The following is a 14,440-nucleotide window of genomic DNA, read 5'->3' on the forward strand; positions in this document are numbered from 1 at the left end:
ATAACTTTTTTATGGTTCAGTTTCTAGGTATGTTCTTTTTAGTGGTTCTTATTTATACATAATATGGTATATTCTTTTTGTGTTAACTGATTCTTGACTGTGCATTCTCTGCATTCCATCAAACTTTATATCTCTTTGAGACCACCAATTAAAGTTGTTTTCCTCATGAGAATATTCACTTTCGCTTCAGCCATTTGCCTTAGGCATGACCAATATGAGAGTACATTAAATTAAATTAAATTCTCCACTTGAATCTTTTGGAAACTTTGTGGACCACATAGCATGGATTTGGGCTGCAAAAATATATGATGCCTTTTTGGTGGTTATGAATTCTTACGAATGATTTTATTCTCTTTCTACCAAGTTAAAGTGGAAAGAAGCACGTTCCTTTGTGTCTCCTTCTGTGTACTGAGTTTGATTCCTAGAGTAGCTTTTGTGATCCTAATGTTTGTAGGAGTTTCCTCTGAAATTACACCACTGAGGCAGATCCTAAGTCTTCTTCCCTCCCCCTAACACACTACATATCTCAAAGCAGAAGCTCAAATTTACATATTGGGCAGAAACTCTGGGAAAAACAAAGCAAAACAATTGTGTGACTTGTTTTCTAGGTTTCTTTTTCATAGACTCTGGTTTTAGGCTGTACAGATTTCTTTTTTGGTATCAGGCCAGTAATGGCATGTAAAATGGTTTAGTTTGATCCAAAATTTTACTGTTTAAGTTAGGAGAGTGATTCATCTCCTGTAGTGCTTAAAACCAGCACTTAATAATAGAAAACAACTTATCGCTTTTGTAAAGAAAGAATACTTCTTAAAAGTTATTTCAAAAATTCATCAGACATTGTTGGTAAAAGCTCTAAATGAGATATATGTGTGTAGAAGAAAACAACCAAAGTATTAAAATGACTATTTACTCAGTATTTACACAGTGGCAAATATTTTAAATGGTAAACAAGTCCTATCTATTTCCATTAACGTTTTTATTTCACATTCCTTTGGAAGTTCTTATAAACATAAGAACAGAAGGAAATAATGAGTTATATATTTGATTTCTCTCCTTTGCTAATATATTGTGATTTGAAGTGACAAAATCCAGAAAACACAGGAAATAAAAGAAATAATATGGAGGTATGGCAAAGTGACTAAACTCTAAATATAAGAGCAATAACAATTTTTTTCTAAGGTAATCAAAGATAGTCAAGGGCCATACACAACTGTGAAAATGTTTAGAAAACTAAAATTTTTCAAAATGTATACAAGTTATGAGGAGAAAATCTAACACCTTTAATAAAACAATGAAACAAAATCTAAAAAAAATTGGAACACACATATTCTGTGTTTTCATTTTGGAGAACAACTAATATTACAACATTGCTGGTTCCCTGTATATGTCTATCTCTTCATCTATCTATCTATCTATCTATCTATCATCTACCTATGTAGCTACCTACAGACCTACCTACCTATCTTTCCATTTGGAATGTTAGTAGAATCACAATCAAAAAAAATTTAGTGTGTATTTTTTGAAAGCAACAGAGCGCACGCAAACAGGACAGGGGCAGAGATAGGGGTCAGGGGATCCAAAGTGGGCTCTGCACTGACAGCAGCGAGCCTGATGTAGAGCTTGAACCCTAGAACTGCGATTTCAAAACCTGATCCAAAAGTCGAGACACAACTGACTGAGCCACCTAGGCGCCTCCAGAATCACAATTTTTAAAAATTGAATAAATTCTACAGAATATCCGAGAACATTATTTAAAAATAATTATGGGCCTTTTTTTTTTTTTTTACCTAATATCAATATAAAACAAATCTATTTTATTCTAAGATACTTTCTCAGGAATAGACAAATCAGTAAAATAGAATTCAGAAAGATCTCGTTAGATGGGGATTTATTATATGATAAAGTTGTGTTTTATTTTAATTATGTATAAAAATAGTTGCATCTCATGTGACAGTCATGAAATAAATCTATAATTATAGGAATAAACATATATAAAAAGTAATTCCCTATTAACTAAAATCTGAAAAGAAACAAATGAAAAAAATGATTTAGGAGATTCTAGACAATCTAGAGATCCAGATTTGTTTTTCAAAGGGGAATAAATAAAATCTTTAGAAGAGAAATATAGTCATAAGTGCAAGTGAAAATTATATTATAAGGAAAAATATAGCAGAGCCATATCAATAAATTGAGGCATACTGTCAATGACCATTAATTTAAAATATTAAAATCTATAAGGTAAAAATGTAATTTTGAAATTTAGAAAAAATGACAGTTATATACAAAAATGGATGAAGTATATGAACAGTTCACAGAATAGCAAACCCAAATTACCTGAAAAATAGAAGGATGTCAAATTAAGCAACAAAAATATACTTTTATTTTAATAAATTAGCTAATTTTTAGAAGAGTATTACATATTGGTGGTGAATATAAGGGGAAATATCTGTTTCCTAATAGAAATGTGTATTTCTTGAACACAATTATAAGTCACTCTAGCATTAAGTATTTAAGTAAAATTTGAAAAATAAAAGACACTTTAGTCCCTCAATCTTACATTTGGGAAACCCAAACACTTAAATGAAAGCATCAGCAAAGTGTCAGTCAATTGAGGAAGGTCAGTCCAATTGAGGAACGGTGCTTACAGCTGTTTGGGGAGAATGAATACAATGAGTAGAGGGAATTAATTAACTTCACACATTGGACATTGAGGGATTTCCATATCATAATATTATGTTGTTCTGAATTAAGTTTCAGAATAATGTTTCTAAATATCATGATAATTGTAGAATTGTGACCAATAAAGTATCTTCTTCAATTATATAAGGAGAAATCTATGGACAGATACCCACCTTAGAAGAGAGAATAAATAAGCAAGAAACAAACATACCTATTTGCTATTCTTGTTTTGCAAATTAGTATTTAAAGATATAAACATTTTAAATTATTAGCTAGAATCAGTTTTAGAATTAATGATCTTACAACCTAATCATCAAATGCTATATAAATACATATATGTATACGTATAATATATAATACATATTGTATGTGTCCAATCTAAATATATGTTCACAAATATTAAAAGAAGTAATTATAAGCAGAACCTAGAACAACTCAAGCTATTTTTTTCGATATTTTTTTATTAGGGCCTAGGGGAGTAAGGAGTAATTGATCTATATAAATTTACTCAGAGACAGAATGTTCAGGAGTCCTTTATTTTATGCAATTTTAATAGTTCATTCTCAATAATTGTATATTTCCTTCTTTGCAAGAGTTAATCCAATCAGTAGGTTTTCTCATATTCCAAGTTTGCCTAGAATATCTTTGTTGAAGAAAATATATCAGTTTGAGATATGCTTTCTTAACAATTACTCTTTTTGTCTTTGATAAGAATTTTATTTCAGTTGTGAGTATATAATTAAATTCAAATATTTCTTATATTGGTTTTACGGCCATGAACTTTAGGTATATTTTCTCAAAACATGGCATTGTAAATTAAATTGCTTTTTCAATATATCTCAGTAATTTTGTTTTCTAGTCCATATCCTTGACTTCTTTTACTATATTACTACTGATTTTTGAAAAAGTGAAATCCAATTCTGTAATATATCACCAAGTGTTTGGAAGAGAACTCTGGATTGTGGCATTTTCAAAAAGAGTACTTAACATTCATGTATAAGAATTGTACTTCATTTTCTGCTTTTTGGAAAGATCCACAATCATGTTTCTTAAATTAGTTACTTAATAGAAAGACAGAAAATCTGCATTGTTTGGATATACTATCACTTTCATTTTATCACTATTTTAAGATGATTTAATTTTATTAAAACATAAAGTGAATATTGCAAGTTTACGAACAAATGTGCATACAATGCCAGTTTGCTCTTATCACAGAGATTTTGTTTTTAGAAATCCAAGCACTATACTTGTATACATCATATTTGTGTTGCATGTAAACTGAAAGTTAAGCAAACTATTCCATTGAAAATGAAAGGAATCCAGCAGTATATATAAAACCTTTGATAGAGGAGAAGGATGTATTTCTTATATATTTAGGTAAGAAAGATTTTTGTACCTGAGCATTATCTTAGTATAATTTATTCTCTGTAGTATTTATAAAAGTGCAAGCCTAGAATAAACAATGTTGTAGGTTTTTTAATTTAAAAATACCCAATCCTAATAAAAATAATAACCGATGGAAAAATCAATTAATAAAAAGTAGTCTTTTATTTTGAATCAAAGGGGCACCTGGGTAGCTCAGTCAGTTAAGCATCTGACTTGGTTTCAGCTCAGTCATTATCTCACGGTTGGTGGGTTTGAGCCTCACATCAGGCTTCACACTCTCTCTGCCCGTCCCCTGCTCATGTGCTCTCTCTCTCTCTCACTCTCTGTCTCTCTCTCACTTTGTCTCTCTCTCTCAATAAAAAAAAAAATCTCCTTAAAACATAAATCAATCAAATAAAACACTGAATTTTATACTATTAATTAGTATATTTACTGTCAACTGAGCATGGATGCTGAGTATACAGATCTAAGTACACACACATATATTTCTGTATAGACTCTCCTATCAGACAAGGGCATACGTACACATATTCAGCAAGTACCTATTATGACTCCACACAATTAATATTTTGAAAAGTCAACATGATATTAACCTACATAACAGCATTCTCAGAAAGGTAAATATTAAAAGAAACTTGGTCTTTAATAAGAAGATTGTGTTTCTGGTTGCTGCAGTTTTTACTAATGTAGTATATATTAAGTAATGTCACCATTTTTATTTTGCAGAGGTGAAAATAGAAATATCAAAAGAAGTGTAAAATTATATCTGGGATTATAATCAGAGTAAAAACTGAAGACATACCGGCTAAATTCATTTTTGGTCTCTAAGCCAGTATTCTTCCCCACATATCATGATACTCCTATTGTTAAAGACAAACAAATACAGCTTGCTCAGTTTCACCTGCTTTGTGGCCAGTTGTGGGATGGGAGGTAACAGGGAAATCTATAAGTTGTGCCATATGTTTTAGAACTAAATAATCAAATCATGGCAGGGAAATGTCTATTTTCAGAAAACGTGCATTAACAGAGGATAGAGTTACCCTTTTTAAAAAAGTAAACAACCAGTAGCAAAAAATAAAGATTAAGCATATAACCAAAGGTTTTTCACCTATTAGATACAAGACAGCACAAAATTTCTTTAAGATACGTGACTGACTTACATCTTTTCGATATCCTCCATACTGTTTTCCATGTGGCATTGCAGCTGTACCAGTTTACATACCCACCCTTTTCTTCACATCCTAACCAACACTTGTTATCTTCTGGGGTTTTGGGGTATGAACCATCCTAACAGGTGTGAGGAGATATATCATTGTGGTTTTGATTTGTATTTCCATGATGGTAGAGATGGTGAGCATTTTCTCCTATAGTTGATGGCCATTTGTATGCCTTCTGTGGAGAAATGGTTATTCAGATCCTTTGCCCATATTTTAATTGGGTTGTTATTATTTTCTGCTATTGAGATGTAGAAGTTCCTTAAATATTTTTCATATTAACCCTTTTTCAGATATATAGGTTGCAAACATTTTCTACCATTCTATAGACTGCCCTTTCATTTTGTTGGTTGTTTCGTTCACTATGCAGAAGCTTTTTAGTAATCTCTTGTAAACTCTATTTTTGCTTTTGTTGCTTGTGCTTTTGCTATCATTTCCAAGAAGTTATTGCAGCATTATTCACAATAACCAAGATATGGAAGCAATCTAAGTGTCCATCAGCAGAAAATTGTTTTTTAATATGTGATATTTACATAAAATACAATATTATTCACCCATAAAAAATAAAAAATCCTCCATTACAACATGGATGAACGTACAGGACATTATGCTAAGTGAAGTAAGTCAGACAGAGAAGAACAAATGGTACATGATCACTTGTATGATGAACCTAAAATAGTTCAAGTCAGAGAGATTATAAGGGCTTACAAGGGGAGGGGGAAATGAAATGTTCATCAAAGGATACAGTTTCTGGGGCGCCTGGGTGGATCAGTCGGTTAAGCATCCAACTCTTGATTACAGCTCAGGTCATGCCCAGGTCATAGTCTCAGGTTGTGAGATAGAGCCCCACATCAGGCTCCACGCTGGGCATGGAGCCTGCTTAAGATTCTCTCTCTCTCTCTCTCTCTCTCTCTCTCTGCCCCTCTCCCCTGCTCAAAAAATAAAAAAAATAATAAAATAAATTTAAAAACAGTATAAAGTTTCAATTATGCAAGATTAATAAATGATAGAGATCCGTTGTACGGTATAGTATCTATAGTTACCATACTGTTGTATGCCTAAAAATCTGCTGCATATAGTTAACTGATACCCTCCGGCCACATCCTTGTTCTTCATTTCTCCCAGGCTTCTCCCAACTGCTGAGTGTGGCAGGAGGTCTAGGACTGTGCTGTTCCTCTTCTGGAAATAGAATTTTTCCACAAGCAAACTTAGAGGCATTCCACTGGTTATGTCAAAAGTTTTTCAGAACTTCACTGCAGCCTGGGGACCTTTCTACTCACCCTTCTCTTCTTCTTCTGCTTTCAAGCGTTTTAGCTATATTGAGGTCTAAATCTTGTCTGTGTTCTTCTCCCTTCCCCTTTATCTGGCACAACTGTTTCTCCTGAAAAAGCTCTGCACATTTAATCTTGCCTTGATGTAATCTTGGAGGATTCAAAATGGCCCAGAGGATACAGAGTAAAGGAATAGGCACTAATATGGTATTTTGGGATTGGTTTACCAGCTCTCAAGGAATATTCCATGTAGAGTGGCATGGTGTTCCTTGGCTCAGTGTAGTAGTCACACTGCTGAAGATTTTACAAGAGGTGACCTATGAAAATGTACCCTACACAGAAACATGGGCCCTCTCAGAGGCGACTCCTGTCTTCTCTCCTGAGCTGTAGGAGGTCTTCTCTTCAATGTCTCCTTTCTAGGAACCAAAGACTCCTTTTACAGATGACCCTAAAAGCTGACATATTTTTCATATTCTATTGGCTAGATTAGGTCAAAGGCTTTTGTTTAAATCAGTCACTGATAAAGACGAAGGGTCTCAAGGATTGGTTTAAATGACTAAAGAATAAACTCTGAACTTGGGTTGCATTCACTTTCCCCCCAAGTTAAGTGGAGGGTAAGATGCAGCACTCTTCCATCTGTTTCTCTCCTCTCTCTATTTCCCTATTTTCTCTATTCTCTATTCTCTATTCTGACCTAATGTGTCTGGTTTTACCAATCTCACATACTAGAAGTGACTTTTAACTTTTTCTCCTAAAATTAATATAAAAACTATTGTGTTTGATGACATGCTATATAGATGCCTGAGTTATTCACTGTTTTAAAGCCTTCCAAAATTTCAACCTAAAATTAAGTTCACTTCTTTAGATTTAACTTTATAAGTGACTATAGGTTATTAAATGTAAATACTTAAGACCTACATATTGTCAAGATGTTGATAGTTTCTTATTTGTATATTTTTGAGGCAAAGTTTAGAATGTAATTCAGTTTTTGTATTCACATATTTATAAAATTGAGATGATTATTCTAATCCTAGAAATTTAATAATTGTATTTAAATGATCCCTTGGTAATGCCTGGAATTAAGGAAGAAATTAACAATTATTTGGACCTGAATGCTGAACTAGGTTTTATAGGCATCCATTGGGAGTCTGCAAACAGCCCTCATTAGGGTAAGGCTAATCAGCATTGCATCAGGGAAATAGCTAAAGTACTGTCTAAGGAGACAATATGAAAATAACCATAACAATTAAAGAAACTAAACAAATAAGAAGGATATAAGAAATTGTTTAATACACTAATGGTTACAGTCATAAAATGGTATAATGTAAGTTATTTCAAATGGTTGTGTTATAAAATTGTGTTGTATCATGATAAATCAACTAAAAGCTAGAGAAGAAATGTTGACAATTGGAAAGGGAATACTTGGACTATCTATAAAACTCTAATATAAACTTATGGAAGAGTTCATCTTATTAAACCAATTGCAATGTTAGAAGCTCGTATTCTTATGTCAATGAAATAGAGCCTTGGTGTGTGTTATCTATTATCAAGTTGTTAGTGTGATAACTTTTCTATTTGAAGTATGGCTCTATAAAATATTCTCACATGGAATCTGTGAACATGCTACAAAAGAGCTGCAGTTAATGAACAAATCATTGATCATAGTACAAAGGCAAATAATCCAATATTTTGTAGCATCTTGCACTAACTAATGCAATAAATCAAACAAGTGTACTGTCTTGTAACCAAGCTTGTAGAACTTGATATCAGGAAATGAGAATATCCCAGGTATACGTATCCTAATTTGGGTACCAAAACCTTGAAAGAAAGCTATGTTTACAAAATTGTGATTATTAAAAGAAACACTTTCAATAGCGCATAGAATAGTACATATTTCATAGGCACTTGAGAGTCAAATTATTTTGTGTTTTAAGTAAAATGGATTGATTGCTTAAGACCTAGCACCACGATAAATTCTGTGCAGTCACCATGATTAATACATAGGCCACAAAGTCACGGGGGCGGCAAATATCTGGCTGCATAAGCTGTGACTAATAAACCAACATATAAAATAAAAATGAAAAATAAAAATAGCAACAATTAAGTATTATAGGTTTTATTCCAAAAGTAAGCAAGTATAGTAAGCCTGATACATTCACCATCATGACTCATCTAGTTTTCAAATGATTTATACTCACTTTTGTTTATTACATGTGTTCAGTGATGAGCACATTACGCTTATAACAATGTAGAAATGAAACAGTAGGATTTACTCTAGGACTTCTTATGCGCTGAAATGTGACTTCCCAAAATTCATATGTTGAGCTTTTATCTCCCAGTACCTCAGAGTGTGAATGCTTTTAGAGACATAAGTCTTTAAAGAGGTAGTTAGATAAAATGAGATCATCAGGGTGGACTCTAATCCAGTACAACTGGGGTCCTTGTAAAGAAAGGATATTAAGGATATTAAGGCACAGACACACTGACAGAAGACCACGTGCAGAGGGGGGAGAAGACGGCCATCTGAAAGCCAAGAAGGATGGCCTCAGAAGAAACCAACCCTGCTAACACCTTAAACTCCCATTTCTAGCCTCTAGAACAATGTGGCTTCAGCCATCCAGTCGATGGTACTTTGTTATTGTGGCCTGAACAAACTAACACAGAACTGAACTCAGAAGGAACTCTGCATGAGACTTGTGGTGGATTGCCTCATATTTGAACTTGATTCTATTTGAAACAACAACAACAAACTACCTTACTTGTTTGAAATGTCCTCACAGAAGTATGATTCAACTATATAAAAATATTTTAATTACTTGTTTACCATCTAGGAGCTTTTGGAACATAAAACTTAAGAGCATAAAGACTTTTAGATATAAGAGCTGATATGTAATGATCAATATTCATCATTATTTTATTACACATTACTACAAAACAGAACAGGAAAGGGGCACCTGGCTGGCTCAGTGGGGGGGGGGGGTCTGGTGGCACATTCAGTTATGTATCCAACTTCAGCTCAGGTCATGATCTCACGGTTCATGGGTTAGAGCCCTGTATCAGGCTCTATGCTGACAGCTCAGAGCTTAGAGTTCTGTGTCTACCTCTCTCCCTGCCCCTCCCCGACTCACACTCTGTCTCTGTCTCAAAAATAAATAAATATTAATAAATACAGTTAAAAAAGGGGCACCTGGGTGGCTCAGTATGTTGAGCATCCAATTTAGACTCAGATCATGATCTCCCGATCCACGGATTTGAGTCCCCTGTTGGGCTCTCTGCTGACAGCTCAGAGCCTGGAGCCTGCTTCAGATTAGTGTCTTCCTCTCCCTCTACCCCTCTCCTATTGGTGCTCTGTCTCTCTCTGTCTCTCAAAAATTAATAAACATTAAAAATAATTTTTAAGAAAAATTTTGTCTTTGTGAATAATATGTATACTTTTAAAATAAAAAGTCATAGTGATTTGGATCTGTGCTTGGGTTTATGTTATCAGAATAGATAATGTCTATAAATAATAGGAGTGAATAAAATGTTCAAATATTGGTTTTATCAATCTCCTTTAACTCTTCACATTACTTTCAAGTTGTCTAGAATAGCCTTTTAAAATATTATTTTAAAAAATGGGGTGCCTGGGTGGCTCAGTCGGTTGAACATCCAACTTAGGCTCAGGTCATGATCTCGCAGACTGTGAGTTCAGAGCCTAGAGCCTGCTTCAGATTCTGTGTCTCCCTCCCTCTCTCTCTCTGCACCCCCGCCACAGATGCTTACACACTCCCCCCCACTCTTTTTCATGGATTGGAAGAATAAATATTGTTAAAAGGTCAATACTACCCAAAGCTATCTACACATTCAGTGCAATCCCAATCAAAATTGCACCAGCATTCTTCTCCAAGCTAGAACAAGCAATCCTAAAGCCTGTATGGAGCCACAAAAGACCCTGAATAGCCAAAGTAATATCGAAGAAGAAGACCAAAGTGGGAGGCATCACAATCCCAGACTTTAGCCTCTACTACAAAGCTGTCATCATCAAGACAGCATGGTATTGGCACAAAAACAGACACATAAACCAATGGAATAGAATAGAGACTCCAGAATTGGACCCACAATAGTGTGGCCAACTAATCTTTGACAAAGCAGGAAAGAATATCCAATGGAAAAAAGTCTCTTTAACAAATGGTGCTGGGAGAGCGGGACAGCAACATGCAGAAGAATGAAACTAGACCACTTTCTTGCACCATTCACAAAAATAAACTCAAAATAGATAAAGGACTTGAATGTGAGACAGGAAACCATCAAAACCCTAGAGGAGAAAGCAGGAAAAAACCTCTCTGACCTCAGCCACAGCAATTTCTTACTTGACGCATCTCCAAAGGCAAAGGAATTAAAAGTAAAAATGAACTATTGGGACCTCATCCAGATAAAAAGCTTCTGCACTGCAACGGAAACAATCAACGAAACTAAAAGGCAGCTGACAGAATGGGAAAAGATATTTGCAAATGACATATCAGACAAAGGGCTAGTATCCAAAATCTATAAAAAACTCACCAAACTCCACACCCGAAAAACAAATAATCCAGTGAAGAAATGGGCAGAAAACATGAATAGACACTTCTCTAAAGAAGACATCCAGATGACCAACAGGCACATGAAAAGATGCTCAACATCGCTTCTCATCAGGGAAGTACAAATCAAAACCACACTCAGATACCACCTCATGCCAGTCAGACTAAAATGAACAAATCAGGAGACTATAGATGCTGGAGAGGATGTGGAGAAACGGGAACCCTCTTGTACTGTTGGTGGGAATGCAAAGTGGTGCAGCCACTCTGGAAAACAGTGTGGAGGTTCCTCAAAAAATTAAAAATAGATCTACCCTATGACCCAGCAATAGCACTGCTAGGAATTTACCCAAGGGATATAGGAGTGCTGATGCACAGGGGCACTTATACCCTAATGTTTATAGCAACACTTTCAACAATAGCCAAATTATGGAAAGAGCCTAAATGTCCATCAACTAATGAATGGATAAAGAAATTGTGGTTTATATACACAATGGAATACTACATGGCAATGAGAAAAAATGAAATATGGCCTTTTGTAGAAATGTGGGTGGAACTGGAGAGTGTGATGCTAAGTGAAATAAGCCATACAGAGAAAGACAGATACCATATGTTTTCACTCTTATGTGGATCCTGAGAAACTTAACAGAATACCATGGGGGAGGGGAAGGAAAAAAAATGTTAGAAAGGGAGGGAGACAAACCATAAGAGACTCTTAAAAACTGAGAACAATCTGAGGGTTGATGGTGGGTGGGAGGGTGGGGAGGGTGGTTGATGGGTATTGAGGAGGGCACCTTTTGGGAGGAGCACTGGGTGTTGTATGGAAACCAATTTGACAATAAATTTCATATTAAAAATAAAAAGAAAAACAATTTAAAAAATTAAAAAATATTATTTTAAAAGATATATAAGTGTATATTATCCCTTTTAAGTACATTTATCACTAATACAAAACATAATAGCCCTATATTTAAATTTATGTTTAATATTAAAATTTAAAACTTTAGGTATTTATATTCACTTAATATCTTGGATATTTATCTAATTTTTAAACATGAAATTTACTTTGCAAGAAATTCATTTTGATCCAAATTGAAATTCTCTGTTGTGATATTCTATTTTGCGAGTTTTTTTAGATATATAAAACAATTTCAATTTTAGTATTTCCTATTTGGGATCATTTTCTGAAGAAATCTCACTAGGGTTGGTCTAATAGATCACAGAATTTGAGAGATGGTGCACATTCCTCAAAAAATTTAGAAATCCTTATTTTCCTTATTTAAGCATTTCCACTGCCAAAACCTTAAAAACAATTGACTAGGAGTACATAAGCTTCCAAAATTGGACCAAAATGGCATAAAATCCCAGATATTCTCTGCTTTTCCTTGGCACAGTGATTGTTAATGAGATATCTATTTATCCTATGGTGACCATTATATTTTAGATGTAATGTTATATATAAATTTCCAATTTGATTTCTGTGAGTATATTCCATCTCATCATTTACACTAATTTTAGAAACTGAGATGTACAAAGTGTTTTTCTTTTAGGTGCTGGTAGATGAGTAGGGAAGAGTAGTTCTGAAGGTGGTCAAAGATACAAACTTTCAGTTATAAGATAAGTACTGGGGATGTAATGTACAGGATGATGACAATAGTTAATAGTGCTGATTAGTATACTGAAAAGTTGTTAGGAGTGTAAAGCCTAAAAGTTCTCATCACAAGAAAAGAAAAATCTATGTGAAGTGATGGATGTTAACTAAACTAACTGTAATTATCATTTTGTAATAAAAACATATGTCAAGTTATTATGCTGTACACCTTAAACCTTACATAGGGCTATATGTCAATTAGATTTCAATAAAACTGGGAGAAAAAAGATCCTAAATAAATTACCATTTTACATGATGCAGTTAATAAATGTTCATGCTTTTGAGTACTATAAAAATACAGAGGAGAGAGATATAATTAAATTTAGGAATATGCATCTCCTGAGAATATATAATGTGAACCAACTCTTAAAGAAACTATTCAATGGGAAGAAAAAACAGGTAACAAGTAACAGTCAATTAAGCACAGTAAATATCAGGTAGTTATGGGAGAAAAGGACTGTGGGACAATCTGGTATATCAGGAAATGTAAGTCCTTCTACAACTTACATGTAAAAAGTGAATGAAAGAAAATTAATATGAAATATTATTCTAAAGGGCACGAATGGGCTTATCTACTACTCAAAAGAGTGCTTTGTTTAAAAATTTATTCCTAAACTATAGTGAGACATTGAAGAATTTTGAAATAATTTTTGAAACCTCCAAATCTTTTTATGATGTATTGGATAGATCAAAAGAACTACAATAATCAGGGTAGATCATATTGTCAAGTACATCAGGTAACTATGGAAGCAAATGAGTCATTGAATTAAAATTTCAGAGAAGGAAGAATCCAGTTTGGGATGAGATCATCCTACTCTCCATACCCTACTTTCCAGGGATAATTGTTGAGGGTAAGCACAGAGTAGGGACAGGGCTTACAATAGGCAGAGGGGCTTTCTTAGTGGCAGGAGACCAATGGACATTTTGACAAGTAGTCTTGCCTGAGAGATTAAAATCTAGATCATCTCCAAAGGCATGGCCAATTTTTCCCATTGTATATTTATTGAGAGGTTGGAAGGTGAAGTGAAATCTTCCATGGTCACAGGATTTTTAGGCCACAAAAATGTCACTAAAGGGAGAGTCCTGCAGCATACACATAACAGATTTTGTAATCTGGGTGTTTGAATTCAAAAGTAGACTGTATGTAAGTAGAGCAGCCAGTGATTACATTCAAACGAGTAGCTTTCAAACTCTATTCCTAATAAAGGTGAATCATCCCCTGACAAAAGCTACACCGTTATGGGTGTACATTGCTTTTATTAACAAATATATATAGCATAGAATATATGACCAGAAAAGGAGAATGAAAGTGTGAGGGATGTCAAGAGAGAAAAGACACAGTAGAAGCAGAATCCCAAATGTTACATATGTAGGAAGTAGCAGAGAAAGATTGTAAAATAATTAGTATAAATACAAATGAGTACATTGAAAAAATGGAAGAAAAGATGGGGCATCTAAGCACAAAATAGCAATTAAACACAAATCACATTCTCATAGTGAAAAACAGTACTGAGATTAAGAACTTGCTGATTCGGTTTAACTTGAGACTGAGCACAGAAGATTAGGAAACTTGAAAAACAGTCAGTACAAAACATTCACATAGAACAAAAGAACGAACCCAGAAGATAACTGAGAATGAGGGATATACAAAACACAGTTTAAAGTAAAAATATACATGTTGCAAGC

Source organism: Lynx rufus, unplaced genomic scaffold (assembly GCF_022079265.1).
Source record: "Lynx rufus isolate CCGP_SWC_20201006 ecotype Redwood Valley unplaced genomic scaffold, mLynRuf1.p SCAF_1, whole genome shotgun sequence".
Taxonomy (NCBI): Eukaryota; Metazoa; Chordata; class Mammalia; order Carnivora; family Felidae; genus Lynx; species Lynx rufus.